The sequence below is a fragment of the Sorex araneus genome, chromosome 1 (assembly GCF_027595985.1).
Source record: "Sorex araneus isolate mSorAra2 chromosome 1, mSorAra2.pri, whole genome shotgun sequence".
NCBI lineage: Eukaryota > Metazoa > Chordata > Mammalia > Eulipotyphla > Soricidae > Sorex > Sorex araneus.
In genome coordinates, this window is record NC_073302.1 from 360,012,038 (window position 1) to 360,029,543 (window position 17,506).

At 40.1% G+C, this 17,506-nt stretch overlaps 1 pseudogene; it reads right to left on the bottom strand.

Moving 5' to 3' along the window:
* Positions 1-15,108: 15,108 nt before the first annotated feature.
* On the bottom strand, positions 15,109-15,209 carry LOC129401367 (U6 spliceosomal RNA; annotated as a pseudogene).
* Between the last annotated feature and the right edge of the window lie 2,297 nt (positions 15,210-17,506).

Genomic DNA, 17,506 nt, shown 5'->3' on the forward strand with positions numbered 1-17,506 from the left:
CTACTGTTCTGAAAAAAATAGTAAGAAGTCCAAGAATCATCCAACTTTAAACAAATATTAATATGAACCAATTGCCTTTAAATCAGATGAGCTGGTCACTACGTTCTCATGTCAGTTAATTCATTTAAATTTCTTAGCGGATGTACTACTCCCATGTCAGAACCTGACTTGGAGCTTTCTGATGCCCAACTGAGTATTTTATCTGCAACACACCCACCCATTCCACATACACATCATCTTTTCTTCCACCTTTACCAGTTCCTTGATTTTTCGGACAAGCCTCATGCATGAAGGTACCTACAGAGGAACTCAGGTGTGTGTAATCCCATCAATGGCCAACATCCAGAGACTTAAAAGCAAGCTCCTGGAAGAGAGCCATGCAGAGAGTCTCTTGCCCGTGCTCCTGGCTGTCTTCCCCGGGGCCCCTCGAAGGGGATGGGCTCCAGCTTCCCTCCCCGCCCCGAGCAGAGCTCTTAGTGGCCGAAGACCTTCAGAACCTAGCCACAGCCATGCTCAAGGCCCCTCTCCACACGTTCGGACAAGCCTCACACATGAAGGTACTGGCAGAAGAACCCAGGCGTGTGTAATCCCATCAACGGTCAACACCCAGAGATTTAAAAGCAAGCTCCCAGAAGCGTGCGGTGGCTGCCCTCTGAGAGAAACTGGTAAGCCACTGAGAGTTTCCTGCCCACATGGGAGAGCCTCTCAAGCTTCCCATGGTGTATTCATATGCCAAAGCCAGTAACAAGCTGGGTCTCATGCCCCAATGCGGCATTGTTGGGAAGGCCAAGTAGAGAGAGGCTTCTAAAATCTCAGAGATAGGACTAATGGAGAGGTTGCTGAGACCACTGGAGAAATTCGACGATCAACGGGATGGTGATGATGATGATGATGATGATGATGATAATTTTTCTCCAATTTCTTGAAGGTGATTCATCTCCAAGGTTAGCCTACTTGTATTTCTATCTAGTCTCCAGGCATAGACTTTTATTGCTATTTTTATACAATGAAAATCCATGCTACGAAGTCCTTGGACTTCATTTTGATCAAAGAGACCACAATCCCAGTGATTTTGAGTGTTATCATGACCTAACGGTTCACAACCACACCAACTGGCCTTCAGTTCTCTGAAGGTGACTCTGAACTTGCTACCTCTAATCAAGTTTCAGTTTCTTAACTACATTCTGGTTAAGATGTATCACAACTCCACCAGGTGTCTATATTTCATTTTATAGGATTGAATTCAGGTCTAACTAATTTACAGAAACACTGATCAAATGTAAAAGTTGAATGGCTGCTAAAAAGCAAGGCAGTGATTTGAACTCCCAGTCACTGCTCTTCTCTTCACCATTTTTTCTAATTTATGTGACTCTTTCCTGAGCTGTCTCCACATTGGTGGTTTTCCCATGCTTCATACTCTTCTGTTTTCCTACATCAATGAAATAGACAGATCTGACCCATCATTTGTTCCCTTCTGAAAACTACACTGATTTAATTCTTTTGTGAGTAATGTATTCTCAAAGCTGGACATCTGGCTACTGTATAAAACAGTGATCACTACTCAGCACAACAGCAAGGGAACCATGTGGCTTTTATTCGGTTATTAATTCGAAGCTTTGCTTGAATATTAATTCTATCATGCTCTCTTAGATGCTCGAAGGAGTGTACTAAAGATGAGAAACATGTTGAAAATCTGCTGACTAATGCAACTCGAAGTCATTAAGGGTGCCCAAATGCTCTCTGGTCACTGATTACTGCTCTTAGCACATGAGAATGAATAGGCCTGCAGGGAGTGTAGCCATTGCTATTACTCAAGTTTGCAGCCTTCCATTCACGCGAGTAGAATTTTCCAAATATGAGATTTGTCTGAAATCTGAACAATCTCCACCAGAGAGGCAGCACAATGAAGGAACTGAGCCTAATCCCCACTGCGCCACCAAAGCCTGTCAAATGTTGCTGCAAGCACTCATATAAGGCTGCTTTGTTGTAGAAAACCAGCGAGGGAATTGATGTCAGCTACCAGATGGTACTAGCGGCAGATGCGACACACTGTTTATAGGGGCTTCTAAACACAGAGGGAGCGAGCACATCTATTTTCCCAAAGGCCACATAGAATTTTAAGGTATGTGCAATGTAGTCTAAAGCTTCTGTTGCTCAGAGATAAGTTGTTAAATGAGGGGTTATCATGTTCGAATTGTGCTACAAAAATATTAATAAGTCAGTTCATTACCTCTATGAACACAAGCAAACGTGTTGACTAAGGTCTTTCATGGTATAAGAATGTTTTAAAGTTTTAGGACTTTGCCTCTTTGGTTTCAACAGCAAGAAAAATGATCCACAATTTCGGAATATGTGAAAACGAATTTTCAACCCAGCATGTATGTAAAATAGCAGCTATAACTTCTGTACTTGATTTCAAGGAAATTACATGCCTCATATTACTACACCCATAAAGCCCAGTGGGAAACTCTTGTTGCCTTTTGCCAGTGAGAAGGTCAGCGCCTCAGTTTCTGGCAAGGATTCTATGCAGATCTCTGGCGCCTCCTCCTGTCTGTCTAGAACACACTGTCCCGGCAGGAGTAGCTGCAGATCTACAGAGGAGCAACCCCAGAGTATACTGTAGCTGGAAGGCAAGGTTAGAGGATATATCTTCGAGCTGTGCTTTCAAAGTAAATGGTTATTACTAGATTGTGTGTTCATTTGGGCTTGGTTGTTCAGCCTTTTGGGAGACTAAGTCAACCAGCTTTAATCTCTGACAGTGTTTGCAGAACTTTTTCTGGCATTGCCATCACAACACCATGAATTCAAATGGTACCACCCATTGCCTTTGAGGTCAATTTCAAGCATCCCAACTACCATTAAGACTTACTTGACTTGAGCTGTACCTCTCTAACCTTGCTACCCATTCCTAAATTCTTTCCTCGCTCTTCTTATTTTTGCCTCAAGTTTATAACACACTGGGAAAGAAAACATGAATAGTAAAGAATGTGATATATATATGTGTATACATACATATGTGTGTATATATATAACAATTATGTCCAGTTGCATTCTAGGAGATTACAGACTATTCAAGCTCTGCTTTTTATTTTTTTATTTTTTAATGAATCACTGAGATATAGTTACAGACTTTTAAACTTTTGTGATTACATTTCACTCATACAATGATTGAGTACCCATCCCTCCACCATTTTCCGCCACCAATGTTTCCAGTATCTCTTCCACCACCCCCACCCCATCCCCACCACCGCCCCCTGCCTCTGTGGCACGTACATTCCCTTTTATTCTCTCTCTCTCTCTCTCCTCTCTCTCTCTCTCTCTCTCTCTCTCTCTCTCTCTCTCTCCTTTTAGGTCTTATGGTTTGCAATATAGGTAGTAAGTGGCCATCATGCTTGGTCCATAGTCTACTTTCAGTACGCATCTCCCATCCCAAGGGAGCCCTCCAAGCACCATTCACTTAGTGGTCCTTTCTCTATCCCAGCTGCCTTTCCCCCCAGCATGTGAGGCAAGCCTCCAAGCTGTGGAGTGATCTTCCTGGACCTTATCTCTATTATCCCTTGGGTATTAGTCTCCATTCTGTTACTTTATATTATACAAATGCAGCATGGAGATAGTTGTGCCTGTACCACAGAGATGAGTCTTAAATGACTCACAGTCCATTTTCCATACTAAATAGTGCTTCAGGGCACTGGATGTTGAATGAAGGGCAGAAGAGCTGAGATTCCCCTGGAGGCTACTTCAGGTCTTAGAAGTCCACTAAAATGTGGAGCAGAAGAGGAAAATCAAGATAAATCCCTTACCAATTTTAGAAACGATCAGTCTAGAATCTGGTGAGCAGGATAGAGAGGGAATTCCATCAGAAATGCACAGAAGTAAAAGAAGCACAGAACAGATGTAATCCCTGAGCACTGCTGGGTGTAGGTGCCCCCCTGCCCCAACGTAGTATCTCATAATACCTTGTTTTTTTAAAGTATTCAATTTATTAGAATTTTCTCTCTTTTTTTCCCTGAGCCTAGATAATAGCTTTTAAATTTTATTTATCTTATAAAAAACAAGCTTAATATTCTTGATCTTTGGTATTATCTTTCTTTTTTTCTATTTTATTTATCTTCACTGTGATTTTTAATATTTACCTCCTTTCCTTAACTTTTGGTTTTTCTTGTTCTAATATTTTTCAAGATGTTATAGGTTGAAAGATTGTGTATTTGACATGTTTCCTATTTTAAATTATAATTTAGGTAATAGTATTACAATAGTGTTCAAGTTTTTGGTGTTGATGTACAAAGTTATTGCACATCCCTACCAACTAAAATGCCCTGACTGTTTCTCCCCCATCCCTATGTCATGTCCAGTATAACATTCCTTCCCTTCTACTCCTTTCCCCATTATTTGTTAATTGACAGTTATGGTTTCAGTGGATGCCTTTACCTCCCTTAATCCATCCATGTACTTGAGACCCTCCACCTTATTTTGTTACTGCCAGTCAACATTTCAGTTTTCCATGCTATCTCTACCTCAACCTTGCATTCTCAGGTCAGTTTGCCAGTATCCATAGTTATAGATTTATACTTTCTACACCTTTGGTTTGTTTCTCCGTATGTCATAGATGAGTGAGATCATCCAGTATTTGTCCTTCTGCCTCTGGCTTATTTCACTCAACTTGATGCCTTCAAGTTTTCGTGAACTGCATGACTAGTCTTGTCTCTTGGTTGCATAGTATTGCAGCACATACATATATATATACATATATATATGTGCATATATGACAACTTCATTATCCATCTATTGTTAAATATTTGGGTTGCTTCCATGTCTTGGCTATTGTCCTAAAAGCTTTAATAAACATAGGTGTACATATATCTTTTTGAATCAATGTTTCTGTATTTCGGGGGTAGATACCTAGCAGTGGAAAAGCTGGATCAAATGCAAGTTCCATTTTTCCTTAAAAGAATTCACATTATTTTCCAGAGATGTTGAACCAGCTTTCATTTCCACTTAGCAGTGAAAGAGGATTCAACTTTACCACACCCCATCAACACTTGTTTTCAGTTTTTTAAAAAAAATTAAATATGGTATGAGTCTTACGGTATGAGGTGATATTTCACTATCATTTTGATTTGTGTTTCCCTGCTACAAAGTAATAATGAGTACTTCTTCAATGGCTCATTGGCTGTCTGTATATATTCTTTGTGGAAGTGTCTAATCATTGATTCTCTATTTGAGTTGATTTTGTTCAGAACTCTTTGAGCCTCTTGGATCTGGTCACAGACTTCCCTCTTCAGGATGGGAAGTTTGCAGCTATTTTCTCCTCCTCCTCATTCTCCTCTTCTTCTTCTTCCTCCTCCTCTTCCTCCTCTTCCTTCTCCTCCTCTTCCTCCTCCTTAGCATAGGTCAAAACTTGTTAAGACCTACATGACTTAGATGGTAGAGTCCTAGCAGTCCCATAAATCAGCCATCAGGCTGCATCTGAAGCCCACTTATTCTGCACAGCATGGAAACTTGTCCCACCACCTAAGTTTCAGGAAGTCACTGGTTCAAACTGGAACAAGGAATAACTCTTTTTAGGAAAAGAAAAGTCAATCCCAATCTTGGCACAGACATTCTAGAAACATTACCTTCCGTCCTGAAAAAGAATTTCAGAAGGAGGTGAAATAGCGAAGTAAATTTTATTTTGAAAGAGCATGGTCTTCTCCAGAAGGGAAAATGAGTTTGGGAAAAAGTTAAAGTTTTTCCAAATTGTCTGGGCCTGAAGTTCTCGGCATATATCAAAGTTAATCTCTGTATTGATGCAGGAGCAGTGATGGTGGGTCTCTGTGTTCATTCACAGCTCCCAGATTCTCAATATTTTCTTTTTTTTAAATTTAATAGTTTATTTTTAATTAGTGAGTCAACGTGAGGGTACAGTTACAGATTTATACATTTTTGTGCTCATGTTTCTCCCTTACAAAGTTTGATAACCCATCTCTTCACCAGTGCCCATTCTCCACCACCAGTAAACCTAACATCCCTCCCCCCCTCCCCAGTCCTGTCTCCCCCCACCCCACACTGCCACTATGGCATGGTATTCCCTTTTGTTCTCTCTTTCTGATTAGGTGTTGTGGTTTGCAATAAAGGTGTTGAGTGGCCATTGTGTTCAGTCTCTAGTCTATATTGGGCCCGCATCATCTTTCCCCCACATGACCTCCAATCACATTTTACTTGGTGTTCCCTTCTCTGAGTTGCCCAGAATGAGAGACCAGCCTCCAAGCCATGGAGACAACCTCCTGGTACTTATTTCTACTATTCTTGGGTGTTAGTCTTATAGTCTATTATTCTATATTCCACAGATGAGTGCAATCTTCCTATGTCTGTCTCTCTCTTTCTGACTCATTTCACTTAGCATAATACTTTCCATGCTGATCCACTTATATGCAAACGTCATGACCTCATTTTTTCTAACAGCTGCATAGTATTCCATTGTATAGATGTACCAGAGTTTCTTCAACCAGTCATCTGTTCTAGGGCACTCGGGTTTTTTCCAGATTCTGGCTATTGTAAACAGTGCTGCGATGAACATATAAGTGCAGATGTCATTTCGACTATACTTTTTGGCTTTTCTGGGATATATCCCCAGCAGTGGTATTGCTGGGTCAAATGGGAGCTCAACCTCTAGTTTTTTGGATTCTCAATATTTTCAATAATAAAAATACTGAGTAATAAAGATGCTCAGACTCAGTGTTGGAAAGTTAGAAAAGTTTATTGGAACATAGAAGAGAAAGGAAAAAGGAACTTCCCATGTGGGGAGAACTTAATATAGAACTAAGTTAACTATGGCTTATTTTGTGTGTTTTTTTTAATAGGAAAGAAGGATTCTTGTGTTATAGAGAATGTATGAAGTTAAAGAGCAGTTTAGCTGGTTTGAGTGTTTCTGGCCGTTTGCATTAGGCATTGTCCATATCTTAGTCTTCCTGTGAGCCTGGGGCAGAACTTTATGTTGGACAATTGTTAACTCCATGTTTTTCAGAAAGAGTCCAGGAATTTTCAGGAAGTTAAAAATGTCGGATTGTACAGTTAAAAATGGTACTGACAACGGCAAATTAAGGCTTCCTCTTTCAGTATTGATGCAGGGAAGGTTTTGGACTCTTAAAGATCCTTTCATATTCTTATTACAACTTTCAGATTCTCTCCTAGCTTCTCCTATTCTGGAGTCCATCCTTCTCTGAGTGATGACTCAATTTATGCACCTGAGTGATGCTTCCATTTCTCCATTTTTAAAGAGCTCTAGATTGGATTTCAAAGATATGTGGTTCTTTGGACTACTTCAGAACTAGGTTTTTTCCTCTTGCTTTACTGTTTCCCAAAAGCTTATTATTAGAGTCCTTATCTGCCTGTAACAAGTGTGTGTTGGGAGGAGAGAGTCTTTCACCATGCAGCTCAGGCTGATGGTTTCCCCAAATGGAGAGTGCAGGTGGAAATTGGAACTCATCTAGTGAAGGTTGGGGAACAGACAGGTGACTTGGTAGGGTCTGTATTAGAGGGCAACAGGAACCCAGAGTTAGAGATGCCTGCGTGATTGAAACTGGGGGTTTTCAGAGATGAAGGGGACAGGTGGAGCTTGTGGTTACTGAAGGTTGGAAAATGGCATTCTAGTGGTGGGGTTCCATTGCCAGTAGGCACAGGACCTGGGAGCAGCAGCATAGTTGAGGAATGGGTGTTGTGGTCAAAATATTTCTTGATGTAACCTATTTTTGGATTTAATTTGTCTCCTAGTATCACTTTTTGTTGAATTTTTATAGGTTTTGATAGCATCTCTTTGTTTTCATTTGCTTCCAAATATTTTTGGAAATTAAAAAAAATTCATTGAATCCTGTGAGATAGTTACAGGCTTTCACGTTTGGGTACAATCATACAACTATCAAACACCCATCCCTCCACCAGTGCACATTCCCCACCACCAATATCCCCGGTATAACCCCTTTCCAATCTTCTCCCTGCCTCCATGGCAGAGTCACTTTTTAATTGCACTTATTTCAGTGGAAGTTTCTTATGCTTTCAATGAAAATCAGACAACAGATCCTAATTCTTCACATTAATAACCCCTATCAAATTTTTAAAAGATACTTCAAAAAATGTTAGTTTCTTTTGCTAACTTGAAGATATGAACTTTCAAATAGATTTTTGTGTAAGGTAGGTCTTCCAGGAATGGGTTGAAGCTCTGGAGGCCACTGCTATTTATTCTTAGACAACCAGGTGGGAAGTTTGATACTAGAGCTCCAGAATGTGAAACTGCTGGGTTACAGGGTGCCAGGGACCACCCAGGCCACACTCCTGGTGCTTGGGAGACCCTGGGCTACATGCAGCAGTGCTGGCAGGCCCTGAGTATGCTGAACATGTACCCCTGACCACTAAACAATCTCAACATCCCTAACATTGACTATTCCTTAAAGGGAACTCTGTGCAGAATTATGATTACTACTAATAATTAGTAATTATCATTATAATTAATTAATTAATCTAGTAATAGAACAGGTAAACAGATTTGTGAACTAACTCACTGAGAGAATTGTAAGCACAAGAAAAGTTTATTAGGGAAATAGGGCTCTTGTAAAGAAGTAAGTAGGACTTTACTCCAGAGTAAAAGACCTAGTTTTGTGCTTTGTTTGGGTTTCTATACTTTTTCTTGAATGTGTGAATTCTGCCCATGGGAGGCTATCTATATCACTTAGGCTTGGAATAGCTTTCGATTTTTTCTCAGATGCTACTTGTATCCTTGTATCCTTCTTTTTTTTTTTTTTTGCTTTTTGGGTCACACCCGGCAATGCAGAGGTTACTCCTGGCTCTGCACTCAGGAATCACCCCTGGCAGTGCTCAGGGGACCATTTGGGATGCTGGGAATCGAACCCGGGTCGGCCACATGCAAGGCAAATGCCCTACCCACTGTGCTATCACGCCAGCCCCTATCCTTGTATCCTTTTGGTAAGTATTTTTGCTAAGTATTTTTGCTGTGCCTTCTTGAAATAAATAAATAAAATAAAAATAAGCTCAGACAATCCAGTTAGGCCCAAGGATATATCTTCCTTAGTTGTGGTTGCCCAAGAAAAGTATGGCTGTTTGTCCCCTAGTGGGTTCCATGCTGGCTTCCCACATCCTGAGGTTTTGACTATTTTTGGAATATATGGAACAGTGTTCTTTTTGCGATTAAATTAGTTCCCCCTCCTTTTTTTAAAAAAATTGTAAGATCACCATAAGATACAGTTACAAAGCAATCATGATCAGGTTTTGGTCATACAATGTTCAAACACCCATCCATCCACCAGTGTACATTTCTCACCATCAATATCCCCAGTATCCCTCCCCACTGCATCTAAGCTACCTCTATGGCAGGCACTTTTCTTCTCTGTATCTGTCTTTATCTCTCCTTTTGGGCATTAAAGTTTGCAATACAGATTCTGAGAGGCCGTCATGTTTGGTCATCTGCCCACTTTCAGCACGCCTCTCCCATCAAGAGTGATTCCTTCCAAAAAATCATTGTCGTAATGGTCCTTTTCCTATTCCAACTGACTTCTCCCCCAGCGCTTTTTTTTAATATTATTGAAAGACCGTGAGATAGTTGCAAGATTTCATGTTTGGGTTACAATCTCACAATGATCAAACACCCATCCCTCCACCAGTGCACATTCCCCCCCAATATCCCAAGTATACCCCAACTTTCCCACCCTCCCCCTGCCTCCATGGCAGACAATATTCCCCTTACTTTCTCTACTTTTGGGCATTATGGCTTGCAACACAGACACTGAGAGTTCATCATGTTAGGTTCATTATCTACTTTCGGCATGCATCTTCCATCCCAACAGGTCCCTTCAGCCATCATTTTCTTACTGATCCCTTCTCTATTCCATTTGCCTTCTCCCCTCCGCTCATGAAGCAGTCTTCCAGCGATGGGGCAATCCCCCTGGTCATTGTATCTACTGTCCTTGGGTGTCAGCCTCATGTCATGTTATTCTATACTCCACAAATGAGTGCAGTCCTTCTATGTCTGTCTCAATCTTTCTGACTCATTTCATTTAGCATGTTACTCCCCATGTCTATCCATTTATAAGAAATTTTCATGACTTCATCTCTCCTAACAGCTGCATAGTATTCCATTGTGTAGAAATAACAAAATGTCTTTAACCAGTCATCTGTTTTAGTGCACTCAGATTGTTTCCAGATTTTGGCTATTGTGAACAGTGCAGCAATGAATATATAGGTACAGACGTCATTTCTACTAGGCTCTTTTGCATCCTCAGGATATATTCCCAGAAGTGGTATTGTGATGTCACATGGAAGCTCAATTTCTAGTTTTTGAGGACTGTTCATATTTTTTTCCAGAAAGGCTGGACCAGTCGGCATTCCTGCCAACAGTGAAAGAGCGTCCCTTTTCCCCCCCACATCCATGCCAGCACTGGTTGCTTTTGTTCTTTTGAATGTGTGCCAGTCTCTGTGGTATGAGGTGATATCTCATTGTTATTTTTGATTTGCATCTCCCTGATGACTAGGGATGTGGAGCATTTTTTCATGTGCCTTTTGGCAATTTGTATTTCTTTTTTAAGGAAACATCTGTTCATTTCTTCTTCCCATTTTTTAATGGGGTTGGAGGTTTTTTCTTATACAATTCTACTAGTGTCTTGCATATCGTGGATATTAATCCCTTATCAGATGGGTATTGGGTAAATATTCTTTCCCATTCTGTGGGCTCTTTCTGTATTTTGGTCACTGTTTCATTTGAAGTGCAGGAGCTTCTTAGTTTGATGTAGTCCCATTTGTTTATGTTGCTTCCACTTGCATGGTCAGTGCTGTTTCATCCTTAAAGATGTTTTTAGCTTCAATGTCATGGAGATTTCTGCCTACATTTTCTTCTATGAACCTTATAGATTCATGTCTGATATTGAGGTCTTTAATACAATTTGATCTGACTTTTGTGCCTGGCATTAGACAGATGTCAGAGTTCATTTTTTGCAGGTAGCTATCCAGTTTTCCCATCACCACTTGTTGAAGAGGCTTTCCTTGTTCCACTTTGCATTTCTTGCTCCTTTGTCAAAGATTAAGTGGCCATATATTTGGGGGTCTGTGACAGGATATTCAACTCTGTTCCATTGGTCTGCAGGGTTGTTTTTATCCCAATACCATGCTGTTTTAATTACTATGCTTTGTAGTAGAGTTTAAAGTTGGGGAAGGTGATGCCTCCCATATTCTTTTTATGAAGGATTGCTTTAGCTATTCGTGGGGGTTTATTGTCCCATATAAATTTCAGGAGTGTTTTGTCTATTTCTTTGAAAAATGTCATGGGTGTCCTGATAGGGACTGCCTTAAATTTGTATAGTGCTTTGGGAAGTATTGCCATTTTGAGAATGTTAATTCTCCCTATCCATGAGCAGGGGATGTGTCTCCATTTCCTAGTGTCCTCTTTAATTTCTTGAAGTAGTGTTTTGTAATTTTCCTTGTATAGGTCTTTCACCTCTTTGGTTGAGCTGATTCCAAGGTACTTGATTTTCTGAGGTACTATGTGAACGGGATTGTTTCTTTAATGTCTCTCTTCTCTTTCATTATTTGTATATAATAAAGCCATGGATTTTTGGGTGTTGATTTTGTAGCCTGCCACTTTACTATATCGACCTACTGGTTCTCGCAGCTTTTCTGTAGTCTTTATGGTTTTCCAAGTATAGTATCATATCGTTTGCAAATAGCGATAACTTGATCTCTTCCTTTCCTATCTGTATGCCCTTGATATCTTTTTCTTATCTAACTGCTATGGCCAGGACTTCCAGTACTATATTGAATAGGAGTGGCGAAAGCAGGCAACTTTGCCTTGTGTCCGATCTTAGAGGGAAGGATTTTAGTTTTTCCCCATTGAGAATGATACTTGCAGTGGGCTTTTGGTAGATGGCTTTGACTATATATTGAGGAAAGTTCCTTTGATGCCCATTTTGCTGAGAGTTTTTATCATAAACAGTTTCTGAATCTTGTCAAATGCTATCTCTGCATCTATTGATGTGATCATATGGTTTTTATTATTTCTTTTATTTATATGATTAATTATGTTGATTGACTTGAGAATGTTAAACCATCCTTGCATTCCTGGGATGAATCCTATTTGGTCATGGTGTATGATCTTTTTGATGAGTCTTTGGATTCTATTTGCTAATATTTTGTTGAGGATCTTTGCGTCTGTGTTCATCAGGGATATCGGTCTGTAATTCTCTTTCTTTGTGGTATCTTTGTCTGCTATTGGTATCACGGTGATATTTGTTTCATAGAAACTGTTTGGAAGTGTTTTTGATACTTCAGTTTCCTGGAAAAGCTTAAAGAGGATTGTGAGTAAGTCCTCTTTAAAGGCTTGGAAGAATTCACTAGTAAATCCATCTGGGCCAGGGCTTTTGTGTTTGGGAGACTTTTTATTACCATTTCAATTTCCTTGTTGGTTATAGGTCTGTTCAGGTATTTCAGGTCTTGGTTCAGCCTTGGCAGGCTATAGGAGTCTAGGAATGTGTACATTTCCTCGAGGTTTTCATGTTTCGTGGCATAAAGATTCTCAAAGTAATCTCTGAGGATCCTTTGTATTTCTGTAATTTATGTTGTAATGCCCCCATTTTCATTTCTGATTCAGTTTATTTTGGTTTTCTCTCTCCCTTTTTTGTGCGTCTTGCTAGAGGTTTATCGATCTTGTTTATTTTCTCAAAGAACCAGCTCTTGGTTTCATTGATATTTCAGATTGTTATTTGGGTTTCCATCTCGTTAATTTCTGCTCTGAGTTTTATTATTTCCTTCCTCCTGTTCGGTTTGGGCTCCTTTTGTTGGTCAATCTCCAAGTTCTTTTTTTTTTTTTAAATTTTTTTATTTTATTGAATCACCATGTGGAAGGTTACATAGTTCTCAGGGTTATGCCAGTTATACAATACTCAAACACCCTTCCCTTCACCAGTGCCCATATTCCATCACCAACCACCCCAGTATACCTCCCGCCCCCTCCCGCCCCCCCAGTCCCTGCCCTTGTAATTGATAAGTTTCACTTCATTTATGCTTTATCTTGATTACATTCCATGTTTCAACACATAACTCACTATTGTTGCTGGAGTTTCCCCCCAAAAATAAAAAGACAGTCCTACTGCCAAGGAAGTATTTGATAGTTAGTTTTCCATTGCTGAGAATGTAGAGATATTAAGTCCCGCTGTTTGTTACATAACTTTTCTTTTTTTTCCCCCCTTGTCCCGCGCCACCGAGTTCATGCCTGCTTAGTAATCGCCACGCTGCCTGACAAAGGGAAAAAAACTGAGAAAGATGGTTATTTCTCGTCATCAGCCGGCGTGGGGCTATGGCTTAGTTGACAGTCTAGCAGAATGTCTGCAAGCAGTTTCTGGAACCAAAAGTAGTGCGCTGGTATCAGCCCCGGCTCGAGATTCCACCAGTATCCCGCTGTTCTATGTACATAATTCCCTTATATCCCATTCCCACACCACCAGGTCCATGTCTGCTTAATGGACATCATACTATGGCTAACGCCACACTGCGTTTCTTCCTGAGAAAGAAGGATATTTCTTCTCCTCAGCTGGCATGGGGATATGGCTTAGTTCAGTCTAGAGATATGGCTACTTCTTTGATTGCCTTCAATATTTCAAGAAAAGACTTACTATTCTTGTTAGGATTTCCCCCCCAAAGTCTGACCCGTTAAAAAGGAACCATTTCATATCGCTGATGATTAAATGACATTATGTGGCCGAGCGGTTTTGGGTTTCTGTATAAAGTCCAGGGAAAGTACTGTCAGAAATTACATCACTGCAAACTTTTACCCTTTTATGGTGCTCATAAGATGAAAAAACCTAGAGAGCGCTGGATCGGCGTCTCCATTTTGTGCTCAAAATGCGGTGGAAGCTGTGCTGTGCTCAGGAGGAAGGGGTTGAGAGAGAGAGGTTAAAAAAATAGAGAAATACCCGGCTCCCACTGTCACAGCCTTGTGTAAGCTCTCAGTTCACATTCTGGAAGTATTTCAGTGGGCTGCTGGTGTCCAAAGGAGCTCTTTTGGGCTCTTCGATCATGCTCGAGCTGCAGCAGCGCCAAAAGGGCCATTCTCCAAGTTCTTAAGCTGTGAGGTTAGGTTACTTATGTGGGCTCGCTCCTCCTTCCCGTGTAATGCTTATAGAGCTATGAACTTTCCTCAATACAGCTTTTGCTGTGTCCCATAGGTTTTGGTAACTCGTGTCTTTATTGTCGCTAGTTTCCAGGAATCTTTTGATTTCCTCTTTGATTTCCTTTCTAAGCCACTCATTGTCCAATAGTGTGCTGTTTAATTTCCAGGTGTTTGATTTTGTTTTCTGTTTGTGTGTGTGATTTATTTCTAATTTCAGCATATCGTGGTCTGAGAAGATCGTTGATACAATCTCTATCTTCTTAGTTTTATGGAGGTAAGTTTTGTGGCTCAGCATGTGTTCTATCTTGGAGAATGTTCCATGCAAACTTGAGAAGAATGTATATTCAGCTTTTTGAGGATAAAGTGTCCTGTATAAATCTACTGAATCCCTTTCTTCCCCCAGATGCAGTATATCCTTGCTAAGCTTGAGTCTGGTTGCTCTATCAAGAGGTGATAATGTGGTGTTGAAGTCTCCCACTATTGTTGTGTTGCTATCAATGCCTTTCTTCAATTCTATGAGTAGTTGTTTTAAGTACTTTGCTGGTCCCTCATTAGGTGCATATATATTTAGTATCGTTAGTTCTTCCTGTTGTGCAGATGCCTTTATCAATAAGAAATGACCTTCACTGTCTCTTGTGACCTTCAGTCTGAAATCAAAGTGGTCTGATACTAGGATGGCTACCCCAGTTTTTTTTTTATGGGAATTGTTCGCCTGTAGAATTGTTTTCCAGCCTTTGATTTTGAGCCTGTGTTTGCTTTGACTGTTGAGATGTGTTTCTTGCAGGCAGCAGAATGTTGGGTTCAATTTTCTAATCCATCCTGCCACTCTGTGTCTTTTAATTGGTGTGTTTAACCCATTGATGTTGAGAGAGATTATTATTATGGGATTTTGTCCCATTTTTCTGCTGAAGTTTGGTGTATTTGAGGGTCTAGTCTTGTCTTAATGTAGCCCATTCAGTTGTTCTAAAAATATGGAACACTTCACAAATTTGCATGTCATCCTTGAGCAGGATGTATCTTCTCTGTATTGTTCCAATTTTAGTATATGTACTGCCAAAACGAGCACCTTCCCCAGACCTTGAGGTGGGCTTCCACCCAAGGTCCAATCTTCCTGGCTCTTGTTTCTACTGTCTTTGGGAGTTAACCTCATACTATGTGTTTTTTTTTAAATCCATTTTTGGAAAATATTTGGGGTTTGACCATACCGAATTGTTTCCAGGACTCAATCCTGGCCCTGTGTTTAGGGATCACATCTGGTTGTATTTGTGGGACCATGTGTGGTACCTGGCATAAAATGGATCGGTTGCTGGTGACAAGTGCCTTACCCCTGTATTTTCTCTCCTGCCCACTTCCCCCCACACCTTGGTATTTTTTTAATTTCCAAGTTGATTTCTTATTGACCAAATTATCATTGAGAGGCATATCAGTGTTCACATGTTCAATGTTTTGCCAATTTTTTTCATGGTTAATTTCTAATTTTATAATGTGTGGCCAGAAAAAAATTCTTTGTAACCCTCATAAGTTTGTTGACATTAGTCTTCTGTCCCAAGGTTTGATTATCCTTGAGATTGTCCCATATCTATGAAATCTAGCTGGTCTGAAATCATTTGAAGCCATTTTTGGAAATTTTTATTTCTGAGTTAGGTGTCAAAATCCACACTATTATTGTGTTGTCATTAATATTGCTCCTTAATTCTGTAACTAGTTGTTGCATATATGTGCTCCATCATTTAGTGCATTTATTTATACATATTATATTTTTTGCATTAAATCCTTTTATTGCTTACTTTATTACTTATTGGAAATCTCTTATCTGATACAATTTTAGCTGTACCTGTCTTTTTATAAAATTACCATTTGCTTCTAAGGTTGTCTTCTAACCATTTTTAACATGAACCTGCATTTGTTTCCTATAGGTGGAAAAATTAAAATGAGGCATTCAATTACTCATCAAATTTTAATTTCTTAATTCAGATCTTTAGCAGGCATAGGATAGGACTTGAAGCAGTGGAGAATAGAGATGGTACATCAAGAATGCAAGCTTTCCCAGGAGCTGCTAGTGTCTGAACCAGGAGCGAGATGGCTTTCTTTGGACCAGTTCAAATACTGTGAGAGATTTCCCAACAGTCTCAGGCTAATACTGATCTCTTAGCTGTAATACAACTCTGGTCTGCAAAATCCACAGTCCACGTTTTTCACAGGAGTGCAAGCAGAAGTAGAGATATTAAAGAGCTATGGCTTGGATTGGAATAAAAATAACTCCATTTGACCCAGCAACACTACTTCTGGAAATATACCCTAGAGGCCAAAACACACACAGCAGAAACACCATCTGCACTCCTATGTTCATTTCGGCACTATTCACAATAGCCAGAATCTGGAAACACCTGAGTGCCCAAGAACTGATGAATAGATAAAGAAACTGTGGCACAGCTACAGAATAGAATGCTATGAAGCTGTCAGGAAAATGAAGTCATGAAATTTGCCTATAAATGGATGGACATGGAGAGTATCATAGTGAATGAAATGAGTCAGAAGGAGAGGGACAGATACAGAATAACTGCATTCATTTGAGGCATATAAAATATGGTAGAATAGAATAGAATAGAGTAGAATAGAATAGAAGAATATAATATAATTAGAAGACTAATATACATGGTCAGGGAAAACAGAGGTTAAAAGGACTGGTCAGTGGTTGGAACCAACCATAAGTGTGTGTGGGGCTGAGAGTAGGTAAGATAGAGAAGGGACCAGTATGACAATAATAGCTGGGAATTATCACATTGGACAAGATCTGAGGGTTAAAAGTAGGTAAAGGGATATTCTTGATAACCTTTCAGTGTTAGTATTGCAAACCACAATGCCCAAAAGGAGGAGAGAGAGAGACAGAGAGAGAGAGAGAGAAGCAAAGAGAGAAAAAAGAAAAGCACCTGGTATAGAGCACCTGGTATAGATAGGGGGTTGGGGGGGGGTGATGGGAGGGAACCTGGGGACACTGGTGCTGGGAAATGTGCACTGGTGGAGGGATGGGTGTTGGAATACTGTATGACTGAAATCTAATCATGAACAGCTTTGTGAGGGTATATATCTTATAGTGATTCAATAAAGAAAAATGTTTGAAAAAATAGCTCCAATAGTGGTCACAGGCAGATGAAAGGAAGTTATTTTCCAGAGTCTGAGAATATATGTGAAAAACTGTTTCCCTTACAGACCTCTCAGATCCTGAGGTTAAGGCCCCAGAAAGGAATTACTATCATTATGTGGTGAGGGCTGGTTAGGAGGTCATGTAGCAACTTCCCCAGCAACTTCCAAGAACAGAGCTTCTCCTAGAGAGGTAAGATTCTGTTGTCAGAACAAAAGAGC